Source organism: Malaclemys terrapin, chromosome 19, assembly GCF_027887155.1.
Source record: "Malaclemys terrapin pileata isolate rMalTer1 chromosome 19, rMalTer1.hap1, whole genome shotgun sequence".
Classification (NCBI taxonomy): Eukaryota; Metazoa; Chordata; order Testudines; family Emydidae; genus Malaclemys; species Malaclemys terrapin.
In genome coordinates this window covers 9,979,144-10,000,000 of record NC_071523.1, presented here as the reverse complement: position 1 = coordinate 10,000,000, position 20,857 = coordinate 9,979,144, and the positions used below count along the sequence as shown (strand labels likewise).

At 40.2% G+C, this 20,857-nt stretch overlaps 1 long non-coding RNA gene across 2 annotated transcripts in view; it reads right to left on the bottom strand.

Moving 5' to 3' along the window:
- Window positions 1-19,299, bottom strand: part of LOC128826188 (uncharacterized) — a 23,107-nt gene extending 3,808 nt beyond the window's left edge. Inside the window, exons 1-3 of one of the 2 annotated variants that reach the window (XR_008442811.1) lie at window positions 19,047-19,299; window positions 17,277-17,415; window positions 16,936-17,033 (exon numbers count right to left, since the gene is read on the bottom strand). This is a non-coding gene — a long non-coding RNA (uncharacterized LOC128826188). Of the gene's footprint in view, window positions 1-16,935; window positions 17,034-17,276; window positions 17,416-19,046 lie in introns of those variants that run through there. The other variant, XR_008442812.1, reaches the window with a different exon arrangement.
- Between the last annotated feature and the right edge of the window lie 1,558 nt (window positions 19,300-20,857).

Genomic DNA, 20,857 nt, shown 5'->3' with positions numbered 1-20,857 from the left:
TAAGCAAGATTAGACCGTTCAGATCAGTTTAATAGTGGGCAGGAGTTTAACAATGTTATCAAGATAGTGGGTTATTTAAGAAAAGACACACTCTTACCCCCCCCCCATCTATTTAATGTCCCATAACTCTTAACCGTTTTATAGCATGTATAGATCGACAAGAGGCCTCTTTTCAGCCCACAGCCAAACTACATGTTTCTACCACAGAGCCAAGTTTCAAACATATATTCATTCACTTGTAGGCCATATGACCTTTCAGATAGACTTTGCGTCTGACAAAGTGGGTATTCACCCACAAAAAGCTTATGCTCCAATATGTCTGATAGTCTATAAGGTGCCACAGGACTCCTTGTTGCTTTTTCCGGGTAGACTTTGTGTCTCTGCTGGATTTCCATCGACGTCTCTTTGTGTGTGTACACTGCACACATTTATAAACTGCATCCCTAAAAGCTAAAATAGAAACTTCTCAAGACTAAACAAAAGCTACAGGGGTGCTTTCATAGACACTCCCCTCCAAATGAGCTGATAGGTCAGAGTAACAGCATTTTATATACAAGATACATCGTTTTCCTGGTGCCTTTTCTGTACTCCTTTATTAGTCAAATTCTGGTTATAACTAGGCTACTTTCCCATTGCTGAGCCGTATCTGTCAACCAGTATTGGTAGTTGCAGAATAAGAAGGCCTTACTGTCATATGATGGATCTATAGTACATATAAGGAAAAAATCCCACATGCTCTTGTTCCTTTCCAGCCTCTCTTTTCAATACTCAGGAAAAAGTTTGAGATTTGATGACACCAAGTTAATAGATGCCCCAATCCAGGAAAGCACCTTCACAGGTGCTTAACTTGTGAGTAGTCCTGTTATTTCAACCGAACCACTCACACGTTTTGCTTCAGTAAGTAGTCCGTGCTTAAATGTTTTACGTGCTTCATTTTAGCACATGCTTAAATGCTTTGCTGGATTAGGGACAAAAGGAGTCCCTTCTAATATGCTCAAGGTTTGCTCTGTATCCATCAGGAATGAGAGCTGGGTTAGTGGAATGTCAGCTCTTCTCCCTTTCCTGCTGTTTGTCATGAGCCTTTATTATTTTTGCAGTCGCCAATGGGCTAATAAATCTCTATCAGAGTAATTCTGAAGAGGGGAATGTCACCACCTCTGGTTTTTGCATAATATTCACATTCCATCCCCAGAGGTGTTGCTGCTTATATTAGTTCTGCAGTGGGTTCCAAATGGCCAGTTTGCAATGCTTTAGCTAAAAAGAATCCAGAAGTGGCATCCAGAGAGAAGGAATTAGATTATTGCTATTTGTCTCCTAGGTATGCTGTCAGTTATTGTGATGCCAAAAGATTAGAGTAAGAGACTGATGAATGGCAGTTCTGCCCAATAATCTTTTCAGTGCTGGCGTGAGGTGTAGCTGGCAAGCTTGTTTTGTTTCTCTTTCAGGTTTCACACACACTTGCAAATATTTGTAATCTGAATATCTGATCTAGACGTTGAATTCGTTCATTGATGTTTTGTCCCTGGTCTGTTCCTGTGTTCTTTCGACTGTGGGGCGTTTGTTTTTTAAATTCACTGTCAGAAACAGGTGCAGCGCAGACATTAATTGACAATAAAAATATATAACACACAGCTGGCCCAGTCAACCTTTTGGTAGTGAAATTCATAAAATTAATTTTTGATGAACATATTTGCAAATTATTCACCCAGCAGTACAGCTCAGAATATAAATGTGTACGTGTGTGTTTTGGGAAGAATAAGTAACAATTTATTCTAGAAATTAGCTGAATACATTATTCAACAACTATTATTCAGCCGTCTCTTTTGGAAAGGGAGGTAGGTCCACAATGAAACAGCTTGAAAACCATGGATATGACTCTCTTGTGTTTCAATGGCTGAGTGTTCTCTCAGTCAGTAGGCCCCTGGGGGAGGGGAGTTGTGTTAGAGGAACGCTGGATGGAGTCAGAACTTTCCTGCCCCAGCTACCTCATGTAGTTGAGTTTATATCCTAATTAAAGTAATTATTTTTCTAACTCACCTCTAGACTTTTAAATATTGTTACTTCAAACATACCAAGCTATATATACACTAAAAGTTTTCAGTTCTGCAAAAACACACACAACTAGTAGACACTTCTACTGCAATCAACGAACACAGATAATTTTGTTTGAGTGGAAGTAGTGGCCTGGGATGATGCCTGAGAAATCTGGCTTGCAATTCAGTCCTCGTTCCAAAGAAGTAATTTTAGGATAAAGCTTAAATATCCCTTCAGCTGTAGGGACATCATTGTGGAGCAGAATAAATATTTGATTGTGTCAATACTGCCCCAAAATAGCATGTTCCAGCCAGCAGATTTGAAGCAACTTGTAATGGAGGCTAATTTTCTTTAACACAGTTTTTCTAGTATGTCAAGTTTATTTTCCCAGAACGAGCCTTAGGAGATGAGAAAAGCCGCTGCTTGATCATCCCTCCAACCACATGGCTACTGTGCAAAATATACAGTATCATCAGCTCATGGGAACAATGAACTGTCATGTGCCAAGAAAGATACAATTAAAAAATGTCCCACAGTTTATTAAATCGAAGTACGGCTGCATCTAATAGCAGTATAAAATTCAGGTACGCCACCAATCTGACCTGACTGGGCAGTTTCAGGCGTTAAAGCAAAATGGTATCTCAGCTGAAGTTAACATTAGGGGGAAAGTGCAAAAATCTTAGAAATGTGTACGGCTTGATGAGAATAGATCAGGATTGGGATTTTTAATACCCCAAAAGAGAACCTTAAATACCCAGACATAGTGCCTGCAATGTAACTCGATGCATAGGGGTTACATGGCAAAGGCGTGGCGTAGCTTAGCAATCTGACTTTTCACCCATGTTCAAAGCTCCTGTCAGTCACCAGAGAAGCTGCGTTTTCGTGTGTCCACATCACAGACCTACCACCTGATGCAAGCATAAGGTTTGTGCTCACTGACTAAGGTTCTGCAATCAGAAGGTGTCGCATGTCTGGGATGACTTGCATTAGGACCCTAATTCAGCAACAAATATCTCTAGGTTTGCATGCTGCATAAGGCCATGCAAGGACATGGAAGCCACAGACATTTCATCCTAAGTGGCTTTTGCAGCCTTCCACAGTGCAGACCATGGACACGCTTATTTTTATATTGAATCGGGCTCCTTTAGGTGATCAAACATTGAGCCTCAGTTTTCACTCTGAAGTTCAGTCATGTAGAAAGAACTGCCTTTTTCCCCTTAAAACCTTTTAGAAGGGGCACCATCTTCAAAAGACAAAGGAGGATACACTGTGACAGGTAAAACTCTTGGAAACTCTTGCTCAGATTCACACACTAAAAGACCTTTATGAAATTTTAGTTAAAGGATTATCAGTTGGAAAAAGAAATCACAGAGTCTTAAGATACCGACTGTCACATCACCCTCATCTCTACACTGAGACCTTGAAGGTTAAAGCTGGGCGTTCATACATGCACACATATGCACAAATTCATAGATATTTAGGCCCAAGGGACCATTATGATCATCAAGTTAAGTCTACCCTCAAACATAACTCATTCCAGAGATTTTTACACAGGGATTCCTGCATCAAGACCATAATTTCTGTTTGAATTAGAACATAGCTTTTTAAAAAAAATCTTCCAGTCTTGATGTAAAGATTTCAAGGTATGGATAAGCCACCAGATCCTTGATAAGTTGTACCAGTGGTTAACTGAAACCCAGTAGAGGGGGTGGGTCTCAAAACCTGACTGCAGCCCAAGAGGGAATATGCACACTGCTATTTTTAGCCCCACACCTGAGCCAGTTCACCCAAGCTCTGAGACTTGGTGCTGAGGATTTTTCTTTGCAGCACAGACATACCCTGAATCCCCGTTGCCAATTCCCTGAATCATCCAGTCCCTACCCTAGACATTTTCTAGTGTATTGATGCATACATATTATTCCTGGGAAACCTTTTGTGACTTGTGCCTCACTCAAACTAGGAAACAACTCAGTTTCCTGCTATCAGCACTTGTTCTGTTCTCAAATGACACTTTTTCTTTTTGAATGCCTGAGGATATTTTTCACATTCCTGCCCCGAAACATAATATCATGCAGGAAACGGGAAGAACTGGCAATCCTCCCAGGTACACTCCCAGGAGAAAAAGATGGGACTGCGAGCTCTTCCTTGTTTCCTGTCTGTCATTCTGTACTCAGTACGTAAGGAGACAGGAATAGGATGACCAGATGGTAAGGGGAAAATATCAGGACTACCGCAGGGAGGGGCGTTTTTTGTTTTTACACTCACCCGTCCGGGTCTTCGGCGGCAATTCGGCGGAGAGTCCTTCAGTCGCTGACAGTCTTCGGCAGTATTTCGGCAGCGGGTAATAAACTTTGCTGCCAAAGATAGAAGTCCCCGCCACCAAAATGCCACTGAAGACCGTCAGCGACTGAAGGACTCTCTGCCGAATTGCCACCGAAGACCCGGACAGGTGAGTGTAAAAAAAAAAAAAAAAAAGGCCTGAAACAAAATATCGGGACAAATGGCGTCCCGACTGTACTTTGGTCGGGACGTGGGACAGACTCCTCAAAATCGGGACGTCTGGTCACCCTAGACAGGAATGTGAAGAGGTTCCATGGGCAGAACACTAGCTTTCTTCTTGGAGGAATATGCTGCCCCCATCTGCATCAGAATTCTCATTAATACCAAAGGGGTCACTGTGATCCTCTAGCCCCAAAAACCCAGAACTGTGATCCACTGAGTTACCCCTCTGCCTTAGCAAGCATGAGAGCTTTGCTGATTAGGGTGACCAGACAGCAAGTATGAAAAATCGGGATAGAGGGTCGGAGGTAATAGGAGCCTATATAAGAAAAAGCTCCAAATATCGGGACTGTCCCTATAAAATCGGGACATCTGGTCATCCTATTGCTGATACTAATCTTTGTGTCTCCTTCCTGACACATCAGCCTGTCTGCCTTGCCAGAAAATTCTTCAAGACTCTGCCAGTCAAAACCTTCCCTTGTAGGTAATGGTCAGTGAACCCCACTCCTGAGATGTCAGATATCTCTCTGCAGTCCCTCTCACTGGACACTCACAGAAGTTACTAAGTTCACTGTCTCCAAAAAGATGAAGCGCACACCAGCCTGTCAGGTTAGCTGAAAACTCACACTTCACTTTACTACACAGCATGCAGATAAATTTATTCTTGTTTTATTACAAAACTATTATCAAAGAACAGAGATTTAAGTGATACTAAGCAAGAGAAAGAGAGAGGTGTTTGGTTACAAACAAAACAAAACAAAACACGCTTTCTAGTCACTAAAACTTAATCTTAGCAAGTTACAATCTTTGCCTAAGCAGTTTTCTTTCTTACATCAGGTTACCAGCATCCTTAGCCCTCCAGAATAGGGGATCCAACTTTCACAGGCTCAGAGGCTGCTGTACCTCTGTTCCATCCATGAGGGATGCCAAAATGGCTTTTTTGCTTCTACTTATATTTCCCCAAAGTCATTGTTTTGTCACCAGAGTCAGGCTATTAATCACCATCATGACACTGGCTTTCATAAAAGACCTTGCTTGGTACACTTTTATAATACAGTAATATTGCATACAATCAGTTGATTCAATTGCTTATTCTTTGGGGTTCAGGCCCCGTGTCCTCCCCCTGGGGTGTCGGGACCCTGATCGTCACAGTCACAGCAAGAGGCAGTATGTGAATCTTCGCAACGATTCATTTCCAGGCTTTCCTTAGCCAGGATGCACACTGCAATGATTCTGTGGGCACCCAGGCTAATCCATACAATGCTCTGGCAAGAGGTGCTAATGTGTTGCCCATTTGGGGCCATTGATTCATAAGCACCCAGGATGACACTCTTCATAGAAAGGATTGAAGACACCAGGCAGACACCTGCCCTCAGCAAGTTGTTAACGGTATTGTGTGAATTAAGGCACTCTCCTACATCTGGGCTGTTGGACCTTTCTAAGCTTTTTTTGTGTCTGCAAAACAGTAGCACAAAAGGGGGCGGGGGGGGCGTTTAATAACAGAGCCACTGTATCCAAACCATCTGGTCCAAGTGGAACTTTGGACTAGGCGGTTCCCAAGTGTACAGTTCAGGAAATGAGGGAGGAAAGGGGGCATGGAGTATTTTTTGTGAATCCCGGAGACAAACAGATGCTCAAGGCAGCTCCTTCTTGGGACAGGGCAGTAGTAATGCGGCCTTTCCTGAGGTTACTTGCATGGAGTTTGTTGCCACCCTTCTTTGAGGCAAGAAGACTTGTTGTGCACATTTTGTAAATAAACAACTTACACTAAGAAAATACCTGATGCTGTGTCATCAATTTCTGCTCCCAATGGGAATCTGTCTCGCAAGGCCTTGAAATCTACTACTCCAGCTTGGCAAAGGAGCAGCAATGCATTACCTGAACAAGACTTCACAGTACACAACAGGAATAGAACTCAAGACCTGCTGTCCCCAAAAGACATAGCCCTGACAATCAAACAAAAGGAGTCTCTCTCTCTCTCACACACACACACACACACACACACACACACACACACACACACACACACGTGTGCACGCGTAGGCCAGACATTTCATCCAGCAGAGGGCAGTGGCACACATGCACGCTTTGTGCAGAGATTGCCACTGACCCTGGGCAGGTGAGCAAGAGTGGAGGGCAGAGGACACAAGAACTATTTTACAATGTGTGCTAAAAATGCCTACAAGCTTTTGCAAGTTCTTCAGGACAGAGACAGAGTCAATGTGTTGCAATGCACATTTCCACAGGATTCTGCAGACTCTCTTATCTGACTAAAAAATCTTTACAAATTGATCTGAGGAGCCTCTACCTTTGTAGACAATGGACATGAAGATTGCTGCTGAAAAAAACCACCACGATCAGTTTATAACCCCTTGAACACTGGGAATATAGCTTGGTCATGGAAACTGCAGTGCCGCTTTAATTACAGTGCTGTGAAGGTGGGATTAGTCAAATTTTGCCAAATCAGAGATGGCCTATATGTTTTGTGCTACAGTGTGAGAAAACTAGGTTTGAGTCTCAGGTTCTACTGCTTCAGGTTGCTAGATTTTAGCTCTTCTTTAGGTTTATCTAGATTAGCAAAAGAGGTCGATATTAGTTTGAGGTGAGAAAATACAACTGTTTTCCTAATGTATGTAGAAGCAGGTCACCTTGATTTAGTTTAACACCTAATCTCAGTCTACTCTGCGAGCCTAAACAAACCCTTAGAACTTGATGGGATATTTGTGTTATTTGGTTGAGAAACATTAAATTACAAAAAACAAAAAAAAAAACCCTTTTACCATACAGCTTTTTGCCATTCCATAGCACTTGTTTTACTAGTGAAAAGCATTTAGTTCAGGCAGCAGCACAAGACTTTCTAGCTGGACCAGAGCTAGATTCACCCACTTGAAAGTATCCTTGGCACTAGGACATGCTGTTTGTAGGCCCTAAAATGTTAATGAGATCATGAAAACATTCATTGCTATTAACCGTGATGCATGGGGAGATTGAAAATACCATCTGTTCATTAGGACCTAGATGTGTTGGCTCTGGGAAATATTTAACCCATTCATTGCAGTTTAGTCTTTTGAAAACTGCTTTTCAGGGGGGATTCTTCTAGTTAATGATGTAACGATTAACAAACTAATACCTTGCTTTCCCGGGGAATATCTTGGAAGCAACCCAGTAGAAAGCAATAAGAGAAAGTATGTGTGAGAGAGGGGAAGGAGGTAATGCTTTGTTAAAACACCAGTGCATGTAAACTGTCTGAAATACCAACCAGACCAGGTGTGCTTCATGACAGGAACAGGGTAGAAACCACAAAAATGCCTTAAACACCAATAAATCAGACCACGGAGAAAGACTAACAGTGACACACAGGCAGACTATTAAGAGGGAAGAATTCCCTACTGCAGGCCAATAATGCAGATGTTTCATTATAATTGCATGCTTAGTAAATTGTATCCTAGCACCAGCTAGTGGCAAGAATTAATGGAGACATTATTATTTACAAGAAAAATAGGGAATATGTTTGTCACAGGAAAACTTCCTATCTTCCATCCTTTTAAACATATAGAATATTTTTAATAAAACCAAGGCTATGAAGTGGCCTCAAAGGTCTTGTCTATATTAGTTGTTTTGGAATCATAATTCTGCATATGTGCAGCCCAACATGTGGTAACACTGGAAGAAGTTCATGTGTTTTTTTCCATTCATTGTGCTATTTAATCTGCTCAGATCCAGGCCTGTCGTTGCCCAACCTTTTTTAGCTCATAGCAAGAGTTTAAGGCTAGAGAGGTTGCTTTAATATTTTTATAATGTTCTCCCTTCCTTTGAGAGGGGAAGCTGGGAATGGGTAAGACAATGAATTGTAGGGCATTGATTCAGACTCAGTCATCTCACTAGCGATAAGCTCATAGTCCTCTAGTGCCTGATCCAACTCCCACAGAGCCTGGTCGGTTTTAGGAGAAGGCAGTCGCAAAGCCCTGGGAGATTGCTCTTATAAGGGTCACCACCTGATACCACTCAGTGGAAAGTCTTGGCACTTGCTGTCACACCTTTTGGCTGCTGACGGTTTAGCTTTGCCTTTCACCCTGACTGGTCAACAGAGTGAGTCATCTAAGAGTGCAGGAGGGCACGGGACTGGACTCGATGACCTCTCGAGGTCCCTTCCAGTCCTAGAGTCTATGAATCTATGAATCCAGTGCAGATCCCAGTGCCAAGTTATTTGTATTATGGTAGCACTTGGAGGCCACAACTGAGTTTAGGGCCCCATTGTTTTAACTACAGTACATATAGTAAGAGTCCCTGCCCAAAAGAATTTACAATCTAAATATACTCCTCAGCTGCTACTATCCCTGCCTGGCATGATAAGTTTGTCTATGTACTTCATATAATATATTACAAATGTGTGTGTGCCTGATGCCTGTTTCTCTTGTCTTTTCTCCACAACTCAAAGCTGCCAGAGATAACAGCTATGGTACAACCAGTCATCTGAAGTTTTGAAAGCTTGACAGTTCAAGCTGGGAGTAGATTTTGCAAGCCAACCTGCAAAATAATTTGAGGGACTTGAAATCTTAGCAAAACAAATAGGTGACAATTTTTGCCAAAAAACAATTTACAACGATTTCACCTAGCCCTAATTTTTATCCCCATATCACAGAGGGTATAAATGATGCACAGAGAGGTGAAATGACTTGATTAAAGTCTCTAAATGGGTCAGTGGAAGAGCCAGGAATAGAACCCTGCGTCCAAACTCTCCAACCTCTACTTAACCTACTAGACAAACTCAACCCACCCATAGTAGGCTGTAGCCCTACATCACATTTCCTTCCACTCATTCATACAATGCAATGATGTGTCTCTATGCAGAGGGTTATTAAAATGGACAAAGAAAAAGACAGGAAATAAATAAAATAAAAAAAGGAAGGGCAATGCTTAAAATAATCACATAAGAGTTATTTGCTTATTCCTATGCATACATTTATAGTTATGTAAATTAAATCCTTATTATGATAGTCTCAGTTTCCTCCTGTAAAGAAAAGGTATGAACTGCCAGGTAACAAAACACCTAAATCCCATTCTACCTGGATCTTTCTGGCTGAATAGAAAGACTCATTTAATTGATAACAAAATTTGGTTCAGTCAATATCCACTTTGCTGTTAAACTCAGAACTCCACTTCTGCCTTCTGGATATTATACTTAGTAGAGTCTTTGTTGAAACCTTTAGTCAAAGCTTGGCTGGTTATGGTATTTTTCCCCATTGGGGTAAGACCTTGTGGTGATTGTAAGTTTATACAATGTCCTTCGGGTTGATCAGACTTCCTGATTGCTGCTCAGAATTGAGAGTGTTTCCTTTGATGGACCCAATCAAGTTTAATATTTAGGCCCTTTTGAGACAGACGACACTCCCAGCCTGGCTGGTGCGTAGGACCTTTGAGGCTGGCTGAATTAAAAAGCAGAACCTTCCCAGGAAGCAGGTAAAGGCAGGATGGGTGCTTCTTCAGCTCTCTCATGATTGTTGTAGCTCAGTTTTAATCAGCAGTCTTAACATGAGTCAATTGGGTACACTCTAGAGCATTTGAACTGGACGCTAGCAATCTTAACAGTTCAGAGAATTCTTTCATCTCACCAGCATTCAGAAAAGTTCTATTTGAAAAGCAGACCATATATATAATTCAGGCCTAGTTTGAAAAATAAATCTCCCAATGCTATTTGCCAAACAAGCAGTTAATTTGTGTCTTTATTGCTATTACCCTGAGAAATTGCTAGCATTAGCCATAACAACAACACCCAGCACATTGTCTCCTGTGTTTACCAAAACAAGCAGGAGTGGCACAGAGAAGTTTGATAATACGGACCTTGTTCCAATTAGCAAAAGAAAAACTTACACATATCAGCATCTCTCAGGTCAAGTTATTTTCAAGGCTACTTCAGACTGTATAGCTCATAGATTCCTTCCTAGTGATCCATATTTCATGTGCCTCCAGTTTTATTAGTTACTGTTCATATTAAGGTTCTGTAATACTGGGGTGGAGGGAGAAGGATCCTTAAAGTGTGATCGTGGTTAGAAAAGTGATTATGTAAACAAGTCACCTTTTTAGTCATCACATCTTCTCCATGTATTTATTCTGAGTCAGATCTCCTGATTCTTCTGAGAAATTATTCTTTTTTAATTCCTACTTGCACCGAATATAATATATTATACACGTGCATGCATGGATAAAACAGAGAGGGACAGACATTTTCTTCCTTTAAGAGAGAGTGAGTTGGATTCTGTTCTTGTTTGTGCAACATATACACGATAGGTAACTAAGTTCTGAATGCAGAATTTTTCGTATGGTGCTGACGTATGGAAAGGATCCAGTTTGACTTTCAAATCCCAGGATGAGTGTGCTGGGTGGTCATTTACCAAAACCACCTCTTTATTTGTAAGCCAGCAAACAATGAACCCTGCAATGCTATCTAAGTCACTTCTTTGAATATAACCACGTTAAACAAATTTCGATTGCTACAAGAGGCTCATTCTGACAGGAGGCATTGCTAGTTTTCATTGAGCTGACAAAAAGAGGTGCAGAAATCAGAAACTCAGAGCTAAATATAGGGTTATTTTAATGACAGTCAACAAGAATGTGTGTGCTCTGTGTGGTTCATTCAAGTTACTCTTGGAGACGTTCTATATCTATACCACAAGGGGTTTTGACATAACTCAACTATTGTTGACAGTTTTGCATGCATTTACAGCTAAATTTGTCTCCCACAGATGTAGTCCCCCTCATTACATCATCTCCTCGAAAGACTTGAGTCCAAAGCTGACATACTTCCACCGACAAAACGCCAGGGTGGACACTGCTTTACCTGTGTCACCTCTGACAGTCCTCCAGCAACAATGCCCCTGTCCTCGTGGGAGTGAATGCTCTGATCACAATTTTGAACTCCACTACCCAGCGGTCACAGATACTGGAAGTCTGTCCCCTCCTTTAAAATCCTCAGAGTGTTTTGGAATTGCCTTTTTCTGGTTGCCCGCCTTGACGTGCATACCTATTGGCCCACCTTTGCGAGCAGCCAGCCATGCCGGCTCAGTGTAGAAATAACAGAGCCATATTATGTTTATTTTTCCTTTCTCAAGCTAAATGCACAATGGTTTTCAAGTGGGAAAAAAAAACACTATGAGTATAATTTAAACAAATGAGCCTATGTGGCTCTTTGGATCAAATGACAGAGTTACTAACTTTCACAATTTTATCACAAGGCTTACAATATTTGATGTTTTTCTTAAAGCCCAGGCTCTGAGAGACAGGTGATTACATAAGACGCTCAGCTTTCATTTAAAGTAAAAAATAAGTTTCTAGCCTCATGGTTGTGGACTGAGAACAGGAACTCTAAGACCAGAAGGAAAATAAAATGAAACCGACATTTATTATTTTATAAAATGCCATGACTTTTAAGCCAATCCCATAACTTTTGGGGCCTGACTCATGATTTTGGGGTTAGGGACAGTCCCGATATGTGGGGCTTTTTCTTATATAAGCTCCTATTACCCCCCCCCCCTCCCCCTCCCCCTCGTCCCGATTTTTCACACTTGCTATCTGGTCACCCTATTTGGGGTTGACAATCCTGAAATCCTGAAACACAGAAATATGGCTTGCATGTTTGACATCACTCTAGTCTGTGCCCGTAATCAGATAAAGGTCTGGGGACTTTACTGAGGGAAATAAAATGGAAATTGAATTGTATGTCTGCACGATTGCCACCAGATGGTGCAAATTTTCATACACAGTAAATGCAGGAAAAAAGAAGAAAGCATCTTATAGGTGAGTAGCCAGATTCATGTAAATGACTCCAAGTAGAAGCAAACATGTGGCTATCCCAAGAAAACCAACCAGTGAAGCCAAACAGGTTTGCAGGCAGCAGAGTCTAATGGCATCCAGTCTGACATATTCTATGCCAAAGTTAAGCAGCTCAGTTTGGCTCAAAATGGCTGAATGATCAACCACTGAGAAACAACTCTGAGAGCTGAATCACTGATGGACCATGAAATACAAAAGACTGAGTCTTGTATTAAAATACCATAGAGGGAAGAGATCCTGAGTTAAGTGTTGCATGAGACTGTGAGGTTGCTACTGGAAACTCTTCTGTTTTGAGCTGTAATAACAGAGTTAATAAGGTGTCATGTTCACTGTGTGGTTTTTGGTTGTTGCTGTTTTTTCCTTAATACTGCAGACCTGCTAACTTTCACACATTCCTTATGAGACTCAATCAGTCCAGGTTGAGTCTGAAGTCTTTTTTTTTTTTTTTTTTTTAAGTTCCTCTCTCTTGTGAGGAAGGATTTTATGATTTGTTTTGACAAGACATTTATTATCTCAGATTGCTCATTTAAATGATCGCAGCTTGAGAGTCCTGATAATGCATGAAGGAATTGTGTTTCACTTATACATATTTCAGCAGCTCACAATAAATGTAGGTTTCAAGTAAGTAGAAGCACCTGGCTGGTGATATTGAATTGTTGTGCATAAAGATGAAAGTATGGTCTCTACTATTTTTTGTCTTCCATAAGTAAACCTGTAATGTCACTTCTGGATTGCAAATGCCTTGGTTCACAGCAGGAACTCCAATTTACCCAGTGTCAATACCTTTGTTATTGCAGTTATGAAATGAACCTTGGTTATTTCCAGAGACAAATGTGGCTTTTGAATTCTGATGAAGGTTCTCTCTTGTGTTGGAGACTATGACTTTGAAAATGTACTGTCCACACTGCATAGTTTGCAGAAGTCCCCTTTCATATGCTAATAAGACTTTGACAGTAAGAGGAGTTGAGTCTCATCAAAGTTTTTTCTCTGGTGATATTTCTTCCCCTTCAAGGTAAACACAGACTCAGGAGCTAGTATTCTACCTTAGAAAAGCACCAGTTATTGCAACCGCATCAGACCTTTGGTTTTCAGGAGGACACATGGCAGCCTACCATGTATTTTATGTGGTCATCATAATTGTTTAAATAAAAAATTGTTTTAAATGCCAGCCAGTAACTTGCAAAAATATCGCTCACTTTCTACATCTACTGTATTTACGCTGTACTGAATTAAAGCAGCAAATGGCAAGAAATACTAGAAAGATTTAGGCAATCTGGAGGGGAGTCAGAAAACAGCAACAAAAAACATGAAGGGGCTGATCTAACTTACAAGGAAAGATTAAATGTACATTAGGTACGTTTTTGAAAATTTGCACCAGTGAGGTATTTATACCTGTGCAAATTTCTCTAATGTCCCCAGACCTAAATATTTATAGCCTGATTAAATAAAAACTAATGAGGCAATACAAGAACTTTTTATTAGTATTTGAAGGATATGAACACCAAGGAGGAGTAGAATTGTTTTGGGTCTAGTGAGCTGTAGGTAGGAGTAACGGGATAAAACAAGGAAAAGGTAAATACAGGCTGAAAAGTTTTGTAACAGTGAGGTCACTAAAGATTTCCTTTTCCCGGGGAAGGTGGTGGAATCCCTATGATCTGACACATATAATGCTGACAAAGTACCGTTTATCTGTCTCAGGTATTTCTAAAATTGCCTATTGCTCGGGTATCTTATGTGCTGAGACTATGCGTTAAGGAATAGAACTGTCTGAATAATTCCCAAATTAATAGATAACAGATAAAAGGGGTGGGTTCCGTTCATTGGGGTTGTATTATTGTTTTTGAGTATTTGGATGGCTAATGGGTATTTGTGAAAATTCACAAATCCTAAACAGTGTCAAAAATTTTAGCATGAATGATCACTCATTTAAACATTCATACTAGGTGTGTTACTCATTATTCTTTGTTTCCCACATTTACCATTTGTTTTTCTGTTTAAAAGTTTCAGTCATCGAAACAGGGAGCAGAAATACTCCTAAATGACCAGTAACAGACCATGAATAACAATAATCAAAGTAAAAGCAACCCCTAAGCAAAATGTGTGTGCATAAGTCATTCAATGAAAAATTATCCATAATAAATCTTAAGTGTTTTGGCTTTTATATGTATATATCATACACTACTATATGTTTATACTGGAAAAATCAAAGTCAAAGAAATGCACCTTGGACTTGGAGAGGAAGGTAGTGAGGTTTGTGATGATCCTTAGTTCTTGTGGGAGTTCATTCAGGCTTGGGTTGGTCCTCTACATTGTATTTCTCTTGTGGACTGTGACTTGTATTGTAGCTTCACATGTAGTTTCCAAAATCTAAACAAGTTCCTACCCCCTTTTAAAATATGGCCTGCCTAGAAGTGTGGGGGTACATTCCATTCAGTAGGAAAGTCCCAAATATTTATTAAATTTCAATCATGCAGAGTATTCAACAAGGACACAAGATCTGTGGGGAGGAGGTTATTTTTTATCTCATTTGTTTTTGGTACTGGGATAGACTATCCTCTTTTCTTACTTGGCTGAGCACAGAGTAGGGGGTCCCACCCTATTCAGTTCACCCAGATCTTGGACCTGAAGACCTCTTTCAGAGCACAATTCCTGCTCTCCCAATATTCCCTGATGTGAGCAAATAGACTATGAGAGGACATAACCTTGGTTCTACCCCTGCCTCACCTTACTAATTGGCTACAGTAGCTGGCCAGGTAGAAGAACTTTCTTCCCCGTTGACCATGGAGCAAGAGGGGAGTTAAGCAAGGAATTGTGACATAATTCAGTCTGGAGGCCAAGCAGTTATACATGCCCCCTGCCTAAAGACTCAAACTGGCCCACCCATATGACCCAATCAGCAATATGAAGATTCCAGCAATGAAAGAGATCTTCCAAGAACTGTAATGAAAACCCTTGGTTACAGATGAACATTCCATTTGTGAAAAGAACAGGAGTACTTGTGGCACCTTAGAGACTAACAAATTTATAAGGTGCCACAAGTACTCCTGTTCTTTTTGCGGATACAGACTAACACAGCTGCTACTCTGAAACATTCTATTTGTGAGTGAAAGAAATGAATACCCTTTTTCTAATGCTCACCATTGCTTCTGTTAAGGGCTAATTCTTCATAAAATGCATTAAATATCTCAATTTAATTTTTTATTTTCAATTTAAATAACACTAAGCCAGGGCAAAACCAAAAGCCTGGATCCAAATCCACTGATCTTTGGATCTGATCAAAACCTGAATTTGGATCAAAGTTTTGCAAATGACTTCTATATAGAGAATGGATCAGTCAACAAAATCCTAGATCTGAACATACCAGAACCTTGGACTCTTTAAAATCTGGATCCAAATTCTGCAGCTTAAGCCCACCTCTGGTTTTTAAAAGTAAGTTATGTGGCTACAAACAGAGCTGATCATTTTTAAATCATGTTGTTTTTCTTGCTGTAGTTTAGAAACTGCACTGATTATATTTTACTACATTTCCTTGTGATCCGCAAACTCACTTTAAATGAAGATTTTAGTTTAGAAATGATTTGGCTAATGCGCTCTCTCTCTCTCTCACTCACACCTTTTGAAAAGACTATGAAGGCCTTTCAAATGAACAACTGAAAACATTAGGCTTAGATGAGACTATATGCCCACTTGTGAAAGAGAACAGATGGACTGCAGACAACCTACCAGTACATTGGTGCATCTACCATCAAAAAGCAGACCACACAATGATACCAACCTCTTAGTAATGTTTAATTGGAAGAGTAAGACTATATCAGTCATCCCATTGTTAACATGTTGGAGGTGTTAATTATCTAAAGAGCTGATAGAGTGACAGCTTCTGATGAAGAGAGTTTTATACTGAAAGATCCTTTTTTCTCTCTTCCCCTTGAAAATGTGCATGTAACCCCAATTAATGATTATTGAAGATCTGCATATGTATTGAAAGGCTAATGATACCTAGTGCTTTATATCTTCAAAGTACTTTACAAACATGAACTAATAAATCTTCAAAACAAACTTGGGAGATAGCTTACGTAATATCCTCTTATTTTAGCGAGGGAAACTAGCAGAGAGGTCAAATGATTTTCCCAAGCCAAAGAAAGAATTATAGTTTGGCAGTTCCTGGGTCCCAATCCCATGCTGAAAACACTAACTCATACCTTTGTCTATTTCCCTGACAGCTAATAAAATCCTGTCTATTATCAACTAACCATCTTAAGTTTCAGAGTAGTAGCCGTGTTACTCTGTATCCACAAAAAGAATAGGAGTACTTGTGGCACTTTAGAGACTAACAAATTTATTGTAGCATAAGCTTTCATCGGCTACAGCTCACTTCATCAGATGCATGAACCATCTGAAGTACTTTGGAGGGAACTATTATTGTATTTGAGTTTTTTCTGTTCATGTGATCTCTGTTGCCTGCTTTAGTGTTCTATTTTTGTTTCTTAAAATAGCATATGAAATATTTCTTTTTGTAAAGACAAACACTTTAATAAAGTTGACTTTGTATTAAAACAAAGCTGTATTTTCTTCTTCAGAAGCAATGCTAAAAGTGATTTGGAATTAAGATATATGTTCGTTCACATGAATGTATCTAAACAGGGTTTCATAGCACTTCTAATACTGAACACCTAAATGGGTAAAAAAAAAAAAAAGACAGTAGGTCATTGCCTTAGATCAAGTATAAAGCCAATTCCAATTTTAAAAAAATAAAAAGCACAAAATACCCCAAACAGTTCCATAATGTAACAAACTACCAAGCAAAACCTGACTACTTCTCCAATACATAAACTAAGCCTACATTTTATTTAAAGAAGTATATATGGCACTCTTGCCCTTTTATAGGGAGGCAATTTCCCAGAATTCCCACTCACCTGTTTTCCTATACCACTATCCCAAGCTTTAGCTTCCAGTTTAGGACTACATTTCCCATGATGACCTTTAGTCAAGCATCCTCCAATCAGCTACAAGCTGGGTCTTTAAATGAGGCTTCTATAGGGGGGGAGGTTCCTCCTTTAAAAAGGAAGGAAGGTTGAATCAATTCCAATATATGAAAAAAAGTTCTTTCTCCTTCTCTTCCCACAAATAGGTAAGTAAATACAGATCCATAGGTAATAAACATTGTAAAAAAACCTAACAGGGTTTAAAGTCTTATGGAAAAATATTATTATTTTGCATTTAGTGCTATAGTTGTGCATGGTGCTTTACAAGTGAATAAATAATCAAGGTCCCCTATCCCATGGAATTCATAATCTAAATTAGACCAGATCATAAAATGTCAGCATCTGGGATATAAGGAGTAAGAGAGGAATAAAAATGGAGTGGGGAATTCTGCTGTTAGGACAGCATATATTTTTAAACATGAATGAAAATCTACTTTCATATGGGTAAGTATAATATGTAAAGGTTATATGTTGTATTTTACCTGAGGATAATTGGTAATTACTTAAAGAAACCTTAATTCTAAATTAACTTTTTTGTGGGTGGGAGGATTTGTGTGCGCTAGCCATGTTCCCTCCCTTCCCCATTTGCCTTCATCCCTTCTAACATAACAAGTCTCCAGTTTCTCAGCAGATCTGAGGCTTGGTTTCTATTAGAAAACTTGCATCGATAGAATTAAATTGATTCGTAAAACCAGTGCGACCCCTAATATAGATGCACTTTAAGATTTTTCGTTTATGCTTAAGTCAATTTAATGTACTATAATAAGTTAGAACAGTTTAAGCATGTCTATGTTAGTGGTTTGCTGCTGGTGTAACTAGACTAGTTTTCAATTGGTTTTGTTACACTGGTGCACATTTTCTAATGTAGACAAATCATGAATATTTCAGGTGTGAAAAGTGGCTGATCAACCTTCTAAAAAAAAGGAGAAAAACAAGTATAGTAATACATTTACATTTATACAGAGCCCCTTTCTCTCCAAAGTGCTGAACACACTATGAACATATAAGTCCACTGAAATGCATCCACGGGTATAAGCGAGGTAGGGATCAGCATAATAATGGAGGACAAATTTTGGCCAGGACACTGGAGCATGCTCCTACTCTTACAAAAATGAGTCCTAGAGGCTGAGGTTTTCAAAGCAGTACAAAGGAGTTAGCCATATATCTTCCACAATAGAAAAAAATCCTTTGCACTGACTTTAAAATCTCAACAAGGGAGCTTTAATGTCCATGAGGCAGAGAGGGCCTTAGTTATCTGATTGTCCCATGCAGACTAGAAGGAAACTCAGTTTATCTGTCTTGAGAGAAGGGCTGAGAAGACCCTGCTGGGAACTGAATTTCTGGTTCTGAAGAATCTTGCCATTACAACCCTGAATTTAGCTTATCTTGTCTCAAGAGCTTTGTGGGGTCTAACTTATAAAAGGATAGCTCATAATCAAGAATTTTTATTTTCAAAATACTTGTCTTTGTATATTCTGTACAGTCTTTGAATTTACCAGATACCCAATAGCCTGAAGTAACTACAAAATGTGAAGGGGGGAAGGGCATCAGTGAGGAGCAAGGAGGTGCTGCCTTGGTGCCACCCAACTTCTGGGAAAGGTCCTGGGATTTCTGACAGGGTGCTGTCCCTGAACTTTGCTCAGGACTTCATTTCTGAATCAGTCTCCGGCTAGCAGGAGTTAAATTTGAAACTCTACTCACCTTTCTGTGCTGGAAGGGAGAAGGAGTTTTCTGCCTTCTCTCCTACATCCAGGATTTCCTTGCCTGCTACAAGGATGGAGAATTGGGTTTTGCTACTTTCCGTCCCTCAGAGATTCCTAGTTATTGGGAGGGAGAAATGGTGTGTTCTTGTTATACTCCTCTCCTCCAATTTTCTGTTCTTGGGACTTCCTCCATGAATAACTCCAGGACCTGCTTCAGCTACCTGTAGTTTCGACAAGCAGCTGCAGTGAGAAATGAACATTATTCTTGACTGTTTTCACTGCTGACCACAGGGTTCTGATTTCTGAAGAGCAGCTGTGAATCTGGCTTTTGTCCTGGTAATTTCACTCTGCTGTTGCATGGCAAAGCTATGGACAACAACAGAGGCACAGGAGTTGTCTGGCTTCAGACTCTGGACTCTTTAAAGTTGAAAGGTTATCTTTGCAATCATAAGTGTTATAAATTGAATGGGTTATTTTAAATTCAGCAAAAATTATCAAGTTAGGCAATTTTTCCTTGCTTGCTAGGGAAAGTTTCCAACTCACCATGTGGAACAGTATTCTTCAAACCAGATATTGTATAGTTTGTATTGATACTTTGCCCATATTTATCAGTAATTTTACTCTACCTTTTTATGAACATGCACAATTAATATGAAACCAAATCAACTCAAACTACAAAAATACCCTTCTACATTTTAGATTTCTAAACCATAAACAGTCTGGTAATATCAACCCTCTCTATCCCCAACTGTGTTTAACAGAAGAATCCTTTTCCATTTATGTTATGAATTGCACAGTCTCAGCTTGTCTATGGAAAAGGGAAGAAACTCAGGCCACCTAATTCTCCTTAGAAGGGTTCCTCTCATCCAGGATACTATGTATATAGAATTTCAAGTTCAAATCCTTAGTCAGACTATGCAGACCCTATTATACTTGACGATACATATGCATAAATGTATCAAGAGAGGAGTCTACTCTGGTTTTTCATTAAATACCTGCTCAGAAATTACAGTGAGAAGTTGTTTGTTGCTACATATCACAATATGTTTGCTGTCTCAAAAGGACACTAAAATTTCACGTTAGGTCCTAACAAGTCAGGAATTTCACCACCACACTCCCTTTCTACACCTGCGAAATCTCCCTTTTTGAGAGTAGGGAGGTCTCCCAAACCTGTACCCCCGATGAAGTGTTTCTCTGACACTAACATCTCCATTCATTCCAATTAGTTTGACAGCCCCTGACTTCAATCAGCTTGAGGGGTGAGAAGAACTCCCTTGTGGAGCTGAATTACTGAGGGGAGAGAAGCAAGAAAGGGAGAAGAATCTGCCCTTTGGGGGGTGGGGGGTAATTATGGAGGTGAGCACTGGGAACAGATTTGTCTGGAGGGATATTGAGGGAGGGGGCAGAGTCAGAGTCTGGGAGTCTTGGGAAAGGGGGCCTTTTGAACTGGTCATAAAATGGGAATTATATTTTTTAAATTGTGAAGGAATTGTCTTTTTTCATCACAAAATTTCAATGTTTCTCTAGCTCTACTTTGAGGATACTGGGCCATGGAAGAAGGGGGTCAAGGTTGAAGTTTTGCGGGTCTTGAAAGTGTGGGACTAGGTAGGGAGCGGGCAGAGGAGGGGTTTGGAGAGGTGACTAGGGAGGGGGCAGAGGCAGGGCGTCGGGAAGGAGTTTGGGACTGGTAAGAAGGGGGCAGAAGTGGGTTGGGGAGTAGGGAAGGGTTATGGGGAGTGGCCAGAGGTGGGTTTGTGGGGAATAGAGAGGGAGCACAGGCAGAGGTAGTTTGGGGAGTAGGGAGAGGAC